Source organism: Pan paniscus, chromosome 13 (assembly GCF_029289425.2).
Source record: "Pan paniscus chromosome 13, NHGRI_mPanPan1-v2.0_pri, whole genome shotgun sequence".
NCBI lineage: Eukaryota > Metazoa > Chordata > Mammalia > Primates > Hominidae > Pan > Pan paniscus.
Genome location: NC_073262.2, coordinates 54,071,758 through 54,084,094, shown reverse-complemented (window position 1 = coordinate 54,084,094; position 12,337 = coordinate 54,071,758).

The window sequence follows — 12,337 nt, the reverse complement described above, 5'->3', positions numbered from 1 at the left end:
AATATCGTGAGCAGAAGGGCCATTAAAGAAACTAATGTGGCCGGGCATGGTGGCTCACGCCTGTAATCCCAGCACTTTGGGAGGCCAAGGTGGGCAGATCACGAGGTCAAGAGTTCAAGACCAGCCTGACCAACATAGTGAAACCCCGTCTTTACTAAAAATACAAAAAAAATTAGCTGGGCGTGGTGGCATGCGCCTGTCATCCCAGTTACTCAGGAGGCTGAGGCAGGAGAATCACTTGAACCTGGGAGGTGGAGGTTTCAGTGAGCCGAGATCATGCCACTGTACTCCAGCCTGGTGACAGAGCAAGACTCCGTCTCAAAAGAAAAAAGAAAAAAAAAGAAACAATGTATCACACTGGGTAGCTAAAAAACAGGACAATTATCCAAAAATCCATCTAGTCATGTGGCTCCAAGGTAGACATGAGCACCCAACAATTCCGAGTCCTTTTTCTAATTCCCAAGGGAAATAAAACAACTTTTCTGCTTAAAAAAAAGTTTTTTTTTCCTCTGAGAGAGTCTTGCTCTGTTGCCCCGGCTTGAGTGTGGTGGCCCATCTCAGTTCACTGCAACCTCCACCTCTCGGGTTCAAGTGATTTTCCTGCTTCAGCCTCCCAAGTAACTGGGATTACAGGCATGTGCCACCACGCTCAGCTAATTTTTGTATTTTTAGTAGAGACAGGGTTTTGCCATGTTGGCCAGGCTGCTCTGGAACTCCTGACCTCAGGTGATCCGCCCCCTCGGCCTCCCAAAGTGGCCGGGATTATAGCCGTGAACCACTGCTCCCAGCCAGAAAAAGAAAATTTCTATTAAAAATGACAGTGCCAGATTGCTTTACCAAAAAAAAGATAAGACAGATTTGAACATACATAGTAAATTGTGAAAGACTTAAGGAAAAATAAACATTATTTACCTTGGTTTAATAGAACCACCCAAGTAGTAAAAATCTAACAATTTAATGTCTCAACTATAACTGATATTTTGAGATCATTATCAGAAGAATATTCTTTATTCTCTGTGATAGAAATTGTGCAAAAAACAACATAGGACCCCCGAACTGCTATCCTCGGAATAGCCCAATTACACGATTGTCCCTTAGCTGGCATCTAGAAACTTAGATCTGGGGAGGGTTTTCAACATTTAACTGATAAGAGTGGCTCATTGTACCTAAAACTGTACAAACAATGTGGTTTTTTCTGAATACTTGCTTTTCTTTCTGAGAGTTTGGAATTTGTGTACATGCCAGGCAGGGGATGCCTACATGCTTACCCCCCAATAGAAGCTTTGGGCACAGTGTCTCTAGTGAGCTGTCCTGGTTGGCAACATTTCACATGTATTGACACAACTCATTGCTGCGGAGATTAAGCAAGTCCTATGTGAATTCACTGAGAGAAGCACCTTGGAAGTTTGTGCCTGGTTTCCCCTAGACTGTGCCCAGGTGCCTTTTCCCTTTCCTGATTGTGCAATAGGTCAGTAAAGACATATATAGATATCATCTATATGCCTTAGCCATGAGTATAACTATATGCTGAGTCCTGCGAATCCTCCTAGTGAATCATCATACGTGGGGGTGGTTTTGAGGACCTCTAACCCAAACATCTGGACAGGCGCGGTGGCTCACGCCTGTAATCCCAGCACTTTGAGAGGCCAAGGAGGGCGGATCACCTGAGGTCAGGAATTCGAGACCAGCCTGGCCAACATAGTGAAATCCTGTCTCTACTAAAAAATATAAACATTGAAAAAAAATACTTATTACAACTTCAATCACTTTTACCTTCTACCTTGCATTTCTGGTTTTGTAAGAAACATCTCATATACTAGAGCAGTTTTTCCCTCTTCTGCCTACAATATGTGAATGAGCTGTTGATTCGACGTAATTATCAAGTACGGTAGTCCCTCACCTTCTCTGAGGGGATATGTTTCAAGACCCCCAGTGGATGCCTGAAACTGCAAATGGTACAGAGCTCTGTATATACTATGTTTTTGTCCTGTACATACATACCTATGATAAAATTTATATTTAGGCACAGTGAGAGATTGATAGCAATAACTAATAATGTAATAGACCAATATACTCTAATAAAAGCTATGTAAATGTGGTCTCTCTCTCTCTCTCTGTGTCTCTCTCTTTTTCTCTCTCAAAATATTGTATTGTGCTATGGGCAGCAGAAACCATGGAAGGACTACTGTATTTCAATATATTAGTGATGTGGAAAGAGCTGCTTTCAAATGCAACTAGCCGCCTAGACCCAGCCTTCTGAGGTTTGCCAGTAACTGCTGCCTGTGTACCTTGCCAACATCTGATTCTCTGTAATATTTAAAAGGACTATGCTGTCTGATGTTTTCCAATTGCCTTTGGGGTAGGTGCTGTCTTCTACATCTTGAATAAACCCTTACAAAGGGGAAGCTTTGTGGGAATCTATTGGGAAATGTTTTGAGACATTGATTGGAGCCCTTGAGAGAGAATACTTAGCAGCATTGTCCAAGAACATTGTGGTCATTTTGGATTAAAAAGAAACATACCAAACAAAATTTAAGTTAGGAGAAAAGGCAATTTTCTAACAGACAATGTTTTCTTAGAACTGACATACCTTAGGCTTCTGTCCAAATTGTACCATTTAATATTTTAAGCAAATCTTTATTACTCTAATTCAAATATGGATACTTTCCTCCATAAATGAGTGCGTAAGACATATTCGTAATTGCTGCAGTTAACATTAAACGTTTCTAGCCTTAAATAGCCTCCCTTTGATCAATTGTTTCCTTATATTCTTGAATTTACCATTCCTGAACAGTTCATTATTAATATAGCTACGACTTATAACAAATTTGTCCAGTAGACTCTGGCAACAGATGGCATTTTCATTTTAGAAAGTCCAAATACTCTGCCTACATTATTTCAGATGGTACGTTTGTGGAATAAAGTATTGAAATATGCCATATAGTCCTCTAAGAATACAGCTTTAGAATAGGAAACAAATTTTTCCAAATACTTAATGATATGTAACATAGTACGGTATCTACTATGATAATTTTTGGACATAGATATTGTGCCTGTATGTATTCTGTTTCATGCCTCTCCACTTCAAATCCTCCCTTCATTGCCTGCCCTATGAAAATGGAGGTGAGCCCTTTAAAATTTACTCTTTACCAGCCTGCACACTCTGTTAAGCTTTGTCAATAGAGGGTGATGGCTGGGGATGCGGTGGCTCACGCCTGTAATCCCAACACTTTGGGAGGCCGAGGCGGGTGGATCACTTGAGGTCAGGAGTTCAAGACCAGCCTGGCCAACATGGTGAAACCCCGCCTCTACTAAAAATACAAAAATTAGGTGGCAAATGCTTGTAGTCCCAGCTACTCAGGTGGCTAAGGCAGGAGAATTGCTTGAACCCGGGAGGTGGAGGTTGTAGTAAGCCAACATTGTGCCACTGCATTCCAGCCTGGGCAACAGAGTGAGACTCTGTCTCAAAAAAAAAAATAGAGGCTGCTGGAGAGATGGGGAAGGGACTTTCCTTCCTAGTTTCAGGGTTCCTGCTTAGCAAGTTCCTGCAGTGTATGTGGTTCATGTGGCTCCTTCAGCACCTAGCTCCTGCAGTGTCACGGGGTCAGGAGCACCCAGCAGCCAGCAGCTTCCCCTGGCACCTGCCTCAGATACTTTTGTAATGGAGGGTCTTCCCTAAGACACCTCTCTTTGAACAGCATTCCCCAGAAGCGTGCTTTCCAGCGAGTTCCACCAGTGCTGTACCACAGCAACTTCTCTCCATCTAGTGAGCTAGAGTCACCCTCTCCAGCAAGTTCTGGATCTCAGTCCTGGGGGCTGGAGGCTCCTCCTTGAGTGCTCTTTCTCATAGCTGCTCTGTATATCTGCTTATATCTCCTTATGCGTTTACTTTTCACTAGCCAATCTCTCATTACTCCATTCCTCCGTAACAGTACTAGCATAGTAATTCTTTTTCTAAAAAATATATATATATTTTTGAGACGGAGTCTTGCTCTGTCACCCAGGCTGGAGTGCAGTGGCGGGATCTCAGCTCACTACAACCTCCGCCTCCTGGGTTCAAGCGATTCATCTGCCACAGCCTCCTGAGTAGCTGGGACTACAGGCATGGGCCACCATGCCCAGCTAATTTTTTTTTGTATTTTTAGTAGAGATGGGGTTTCACCATATTGGCCAGGCTGGTCTCAAACTCCTAAACTTGTGATCTGCCCACTTCAGCCTCCCAAAGTGCTGGGATTATAGGCTTGAGCCACCACGCCCAGCCAAAAATAATGCTTTATATTAAATGTTTCCCTGTTCAAATTTCCATGTGGATTCTGTCTCCTGATTGGACCATACTGATACAGATATGAAACATGTATACTCTATCACCCAACTCTTGGCAGATAATAAGAATATTTATCCTGAGCCAGACAAGGTGGGAAGGTGGCACCGCCTATAGTCCTAGTTACTTAGGAGGCTCAGGTAGGGGGATCCCCTCAGCCCAGGAGTTTGAGGCCAACCTATGCAACATAGTGAGACCCTATCTCTTAAAAAAAAAATTAAAAGAAGAGGCAGGGCATGGTGGCTCATGCCTGTAATCCCAGCACTTTGGGAGGCTGAGGCAGGTGGATCACCTGAGGTTAGGAGTTCAAGACGGGCCTGGCCAACATGGTGACACCCCGTCTCAACTAACAAAACAAAAAATTAGCCAGGCGTGGTGGCAGGTGCCTGTAATCCCAGCTACTTGGGAGACTGAGGCAGGAAAATTGCTTGAACTTGGGAGGTAGAGGTTGCAGTGAGCTGAGATCGTGCCACTACACTCCAGCCTGGGGAAACAACAACAACAACAACAACAACAACAAAAACCCTGTCTCCATAAATAAATAAATAAATAAAATATGTAGTATGTAGTATGCTAAGTAGTTGATCAGTTCTAGGGATTTTTTTAAAAAGTAGGAAAGAGGATATAAAATTTTAGGGAAAAGGTGGTTGAAATAAAGGGCCAGGAAGACTTTACTAAGAATATGGCTTTTGAGTAAAGAGCTGAAGGCAACAAGGGAGTGAGTCATGTGGCTATCTGGGAAGAGTACTCCAGGCAGAGGGAACAGCAGGGATCAAGGCCCAGAGTTGAGAGTGTGCTAATACGGCACAGTACAAACACCAGTGTGTCTGGGGTGGAGATAATGGTGGGAGGTGGGACGAGGGGTGACGGGAGATGAGATGACAGAGGTAAGAGGGGGCCAGATCATGATGGGCCTTCTAGGTTACGGGATGTGCCTCCTAGGTCACCCTGACTTTCTTCTGAGTGAGACGAGAGGCTGTCACCATTACAGTGAAATAATATACTGTTATTATAAACGCTCTTGTTTGTGCTTGAAAAATACTAAAAACTAAAATACTTGGTGTTTTAGAAGGGAAAAATAAAAATAATTTTATTAAGATTATTTTGTAAGTGATCCCCATTCACTTTCGCAGGGATAGAATTTCAGAAGGCAATGTGAAAATGAGCTGTGTACTGAATTATACACGTATATTTATTTTAAATGAACATATTGACTCAATTAAAGCTAATACCATGAAACTTTGCCTTTGGCATCATGAGACTCACTGTGAGGTTATTAAAACTTAGACAAAATTTAAAAAATAAAAATAAAAAACTTAGGTACGTAGTGATCTTATTTATAATTGACCGTTAAGTAAATGCTCAAAAATGATGATTTGTATTTTACAAACACTGTTAAGGATTTGGCTCTTCCAGTGGAATCCCAAGAGCCTGTGTCTTTAGGGAGTTTACTTTTCTGCACTTACGCTTTGTGGGATCTGATTTCTTCTAGTGGTTTGCTTTGTTGGGCATTTGTTTAGAAGGAAACAAAATAGCTATGGATATATGCTTTAGAAATCTAAAAAACAACACGAGACATGAAAACAACTTGCTTTCACAATAACAGAGGAAGAAAAAAGTTTTTTTGAGGAGGAAGAGTTGAAAAACAAATTCCTGAAAAACTTCCTTTTAAAAAATATTTAGTCCAAAAACCTGAACTCAAATCTTATATTAAACAAAATACTGAATATATACATATACCAACATCGGTACATTTGTTTTATTTTCAGAGAATGATTTTAATATAAAGAACATATTAAATTAAAAGTAAGCATTACTTAAAAAAAAAAAACCACCTCCAAACCCACACATAAGCACAGCAAAGGAAAGAGTAATAGAGAAAAGTCTACAAATAAATCTGAGCTGATATTAAATTAAAAACATTTGAATAAAGTAGAATTACTAGACACCAAGAATAATAAAGCAGACATGCAAGAGGATGCTAAGTTGAATAAAGAAAATTAAGTTTTAGACCAGGCGCAGTGGCTCATACCTGTAATCCTACCACTTTGGGAGGCCAAACCGGGTGGATCACTTGAGCGTAGGAGTTCAAGACCAGCCAGGGCAACATGGCGAAACCCCATCTCTACCAAAAAATACAAAAATTAGCCAGGTGTGGTGGCCGTGCCTATAAGTCCCAGCTACTTGGGGGCCTGAGACAGAAGGATTGCTTGAGCCCAGGAGGTTGAAGCTGCAGTGAGCTGTGACTGTGCCACTGCACTCCAGCCTGAGGGACAGAGCAAGACCTTGTCTCAACAAAAAAGAAAAAAAAATTAAGTTTTAAAAATATTTTTGGGCCAGGCGCAGTGGCTCATACCTGTAATCCCAGCACTTTGGGAGGCCAAGATGGGTGGATCACCTGAGGTCGGGAGTTTGAGACCACCCTGGCCAACATGGTGAAACCCTGTCTCTACTAAAAATACAAAAAATTAGCTGGGCATGGTGGTGGGTGCCTGTAATCTCAGCTACTCAGGTGGCTTAGGCAGGAGAATCACTTGAACCTGGGAGGCGGAGGTTGTAGTGAGCCAAGATTGCACCACTGCACTCCAAACTGGGCGACAGAGTGGGACTCTGTCTCAAAGAAAAAAAAATGTGAAGGTAAGAGCAATTTACTGAAAGAATCATCTATATATATTATAAGGCTTTCTTTAAATCAGTTGTATAACCTATTTTTATAGGTCTTAGGATATATAATTATAATGTATCTTAAATCTTGCTAGTAAGGTTTATAAGTGATTCAGCCAAATCTGCAGAAGTCATTGTAACCTATCTCTAACCCTACTCCTACTACACTATTGAGATATGGGGGAACCTAGGTCAGCAGTAGTAGATGGTATTTAACATCATTTGAAATATTTCCACACATTTGTTTTTTATTTTTATTTTTATTTTTTTGAGACGGAGTCTCGCTCTGTCACCCAGGCTGGAGTGCAGTGGCACGATCTCGGCTCACTGCAAGCTCTGCCTCCCGGGTTCACACCATTCTCCTGCCTCAGCCTCCCAAGTAGCTGGGACTACAGGCGCCCGCCAGCACACCCGGCTAATTTTTTGTGTTTTTAGTAGAGACGGGGTTTCACCGTGTTAGCCAGGATGGTCTCGATCTCCTCACCTCGTGATCTGCCCGCCTCATCCTCCCAAAGTGCTGGGATTACAGGCGTGAGCCACCGCACATTTCCACAGATTTGAATATTATTCTCAGGAAACCCTAAAGGACTTACATTTATCATCCATATCAATAATAAGAGTGGCTGGGCGTGGTGACAGAGTGAGACTCTGTCTCAAACAAATAATAATAAGAGTGCATTGTACTTTTTAAATTTGCACACATTCTTCAATTTCCTATAAATATTACTCCCAAAGAGAACCAAAAAAATGAGAATTCTGATAAAGAACAAAAAACCTATGGAGGTGAGGAAAACAAAGTAAAAAAAAAATCCATAATCAAGAAAGTGAAAAAGTATTAAATGTAGTAAGAAAACATATAAACAGAGAAATGTTATACAGGCCTTATTTAATATTCACCTTTAACATTAAGTTAATTTCTCCGAGTTTAAAAAAATAACAGTCTTCTGTTCATGGCTTCTTGTTTATGCTTTGTTATCTAGAATTATACTTTAATTCCTCAAAGTTTAAGTCTGCATGAAACTGATTATTAAGAGATGCATTACCTTTCTATCACTGCTGTAAAACATTACAACACACTTAGTGGCTTAAAACAACACTTATTTATTTATTTATTTATTTTTGAGATACAATCTTGCTCTATCGCCCAGGCTGGAGTGCAGTGGCACGATCTCAGCTCACTGCATCCTCTGCCTCCTGGGTTCAAATGATTCTCCTGCCTCAGCCTCCCAAGTAGCTGGGATTATAGGCATGCGCCACCATGCCCAGGTAATTTTTGTATTTTTAGTAGAGACAGGTTTTCACCATGTTGGCCAGACTGGTCTTGAACTCCTGACCTCAAGTGATCCACCTGCCTCTGCCTCCCAAATTGCTGGGATTACAGGCGTGAGCCACTGCGCCCGGCCACATTTATTATCTTACAGTTCTGTAGCTCAGAAGTCCAACGCGGGTCTCACTGGTCTAAAACCAAGGTGTTGTCAGGGCTGTGTTTCTTTCTGGAGGCTCAGGGGAGAATCTGTTCCTATACCGTTTCTAGTTCCCAGCTGCAACCCACGTTCTTTGGTTCATGGCTTCCTTCCTCCATATTCAAAGCTAGCAACATCGCATCACTGTGACCCTGCTTTGTTGTCACCTTTTTTTCTCCGACTCTCTTTTTACGCTTCCTTCATCCACTTTTAAGGACCCTTGCAATTACATTGGACCTACGTGTATAATCCAGGATAAGCTCCCTATTTTAAGGCACTTAATTACATCTGCAAAATTGCTTTTGCCATGTAAGATAATATAGTCACAAGTTCCAAGGATTAGGACTTAGACATTTTAGAAGGGTGGAGGATTTCTGCCTACCACAAAATGTTACGTTTAAAATCCCATTGTCTGACAACTACCTCCTATCTCTCCATTCATTCTCTCTTATACTCTGATTCCACAGTCTTTGAGCCTTTGTGGGAGCTTCACTTCATCAAGTCTACCACTTTTTCAGCGTGCCTTATTTCCCGATGTCCTCTCTTCCCTTCTAATTAAACTACATTCTGGCCGGGCATGATGGCCCACGCCTGAAATCCCACCACTTTGGGAGGCCAAAGCAGGCGGATCACTTGAGGTCAGGAGATTGAGACCAGCCTGACCAACATGGTGAAAACCTGTCTCTACTAAAAATACAAAAAATTAGCTGGGCGTGGTGGCGTGTGTCTGTAATTCCAGCTACTCAGGAGGCTGAGGCGGGAGAATCGCTTGAACCTGGGGGGCAGAGGTTGCAATGAGCCGAAATTGAGCCACTACATTCCAGTCTGGGTGATGGAGTGAGACTCTGTCTCAAAAAAATAAACACATAAATAAATGAAATAAGAAATAAAAATAAAAAAAAATCTGCATTCCATGGGTTTTTACAATCCCTCCTTTAAGCATGCACACTTTTTCCTCCCTTGCCCCTTTCTTGTTATACTCACACGGCAAAAACCCAGCAGTGGTTAACCCAATTCTCCCTCTAGCCTGTCTTTTTCTTGTGAAGCTGAATGTGGCTAGAAGAAAACACCCTTGCTGACCACTCTCCCGTTAAAGTCCATGACCATGAACTTCAGATGGGCCCTTTGTGCTGCCTGGTAATCACATGCTATTTCCTAGTTCATTCACTTTCCCACTTTCCTAGAAGACTCTTTCATGCCTTCTCTCTTCTCAACCTCTCACATCTACCTTTCCATCCTCACTGTCTTGACTCTTTCTTCACTGAGAAATGCAAAGCAAGAAGAAGTTCCTGCAGATTCCCACCATCTATCTTCCCCACCTGTCGACTTCTGTGGCCTCACACTCTGCCTTCCTCCTAAAGGGTCTGGGGGCAGAATCCACAGGGTCGTGATCTTGCATGTGGGAATGAAAGTTTATTTCCAATGACTTTTATCTGAAATCTAGCATGTCTTTCAACTATGAATGTAGTTAATAAATGTAGCATTAGCAGTACCTGTGCTTTTAGCCCCGAAAGACACTACAGATATATGAAACAGTTTTTGTAGAACTCATAAAATATTGTATACGTGTATTACCACTTTGAAATTATTATTATTATTATTTTTGAGACAGGGTCTCGCTCTGTCACTCAGGCTAGAGTACAGTGGCAGTGGCACTATCACAGCTCACTGCAGCCTTGACCTCCCAGGCTCAAATGATCCTCCCACCTTAGACTCCCAAGTAGCTGGGACTATGGGCACATGCCACCACACCCAGCTAATTTTTTTAGAGACAGGGTTTCTCCATGTTGCCTGGGCTGGTCTCAAACTCTTGGGCTCAAGCCATGTGCCTACCTCGGCCTTCCAAAGTTATGAGATTACAGGTATGAGCCACTGCACTCAGTCTACTTTGAAATTATGGTAGTTACTCGACCCACTGCTAGATCTTATATACAGCATTAATAAAGAAACACATGCTTTAATGTATCACAGTTTTTTTTGTTTGTTTTTAGATATGGGGGTCTCACTATATTGCTTAGGCTGGAGTGCAGTAGGGCTATTCACAGGCATAATCATAGCTCACTGCAACCTCAAACTCCTGGGCTCAAGCCATCCTCCTGCCCCAGCCTCCTGAGTAGCTGGAACTATAGGCATGTGCCACCACACCTGGCTTTGATTTTTTTTTTTCAATGATTTGATAACTGTGTTTTAATATAATTAGTTTTCTTTGTATTCCTTTATATTTTATGCATTTGAAAACATTATACTGACCATCCAGAAATTTCACCCATCAAAGAATTTATGGTATATATAAAGGCTAAGAGTCCCTCCCGCAGGTGAATTATCCATGTCCCTCTCTAAATCCAGTCCCTCTATTTGTGCACTAGATACTATCTCCTCTCACTGTGCTAAGTGTCCTCCTTTTGCCCTTCTGGATCTGTTCTCCACCTTCTCCTTGCACTGGGCCCTGGAGCTGATCTCTGTGCAGTATCAACCAGATCTCGTTGCATTCTCACTTCTGTTGGGATGAGACAATGGGAGGTACAAGTAGTACAGAGAAGGGTGGAGGAGGGAGACTTTAGGGTATTTATCCTCAATCCCTCCCCATGGCCTTGGGTGGGCAGAAGCTCTTTTCCGGCTTTGGTTGGGCAACCCTTTCCTGTGGCTAAAGCTCCCTGTCTTGATTTCATATAACTGCCCCTGATTTTGCTCCTTCATGGCCCTCCTGCTTTGTGAGCACCCTGTGATTCACCATTCCTTGAGTGCTTCTCTTAAGTCAGCCCATTCCTCTATTATAATCTCTCCAGGCTCCCTCTTTGGAGAGTGTCATATGATTTTTGCCAGGGGCCTCACAACTGCATGGACTCAAAGAAATGGCCCCAGCAGCTCTCCCAGCTGAGTTCATTCATTCTCATCAAGAAAGTCTCCTTTCAGCCCACTTGTCTTTACAGCTACCACTTCCTTGTTAGCCAGACCCACTGTCTCCAATACCTCTCCTTTCTCCTCTAGTTCACTTTTCACACACTTCAGTTGGGCCTTTGCCTCCTCCCCACTGAAACTGCCCATCCAGGTCACTGATGATCTCACAGTGTCAGTAGTTTATAATGCAGCACTCTAACCTATGTTTAATATGTAGTCTATTTATTATGTATATTAATTATTATCTCTCTCCCTCCACCAGAACATAAGCTCCTCAAACCTGGGGATTTTTGTTCCTTTGATTCTCTGGTATTCCCTAAGTGCCTAGAACAGTGCTTGGCACATGCTTTTTTTTTTTTTTTTTTTTAGAGAAGTCTCACTCTTACCCCCAGGTTTGAGTGCAATGGCTCAATCTCAGCTCACTGCAACCTCTGCCTCCCGGGTTCAAACGATTCTCCTGCCTCTGCCTCCCAAGTAGCTGGGATTAAGTCGCTTGCCACCATGCCCGGCTAATTTTTGTATATTTTAGTAGAGACGGGGTTTCACCATTTTGGCCAGGCTGGTCTTGAACTCCTGACCTCAGGTGATCTGCCCGCCTTGGCCTACCGAAGCGCTGGGATTACAGGTGTGAGCCACTGTGCCCGGCCGGCACATGCATTTTTGTTTAATTTAATTAGATGGTAATCATTGCTTGTTTAGGGATGGAAAGGCGTGATACCTTTCCTTACCATCATAAGGCCAACACTCCTATAACAAAGGCAGGCTAACAAAAGAAAAGCATTATAAATTTATTTAGTCAAAATTTTATGTGACATGGGAGCCTTCAGAAATGAAGACTCAAAGACCCAAGGAAAATTGTATTTTTATGTTTAGGTTTGATGAAGAATAGACGGCCATGTAGAAATGTGATTGGACAAATCATGTGATCTCATGGCAATAGACCAAGTGGGGAGGCCCAGTAAGGCCTGTCTGTCTAGATTCTTCTTGGCCT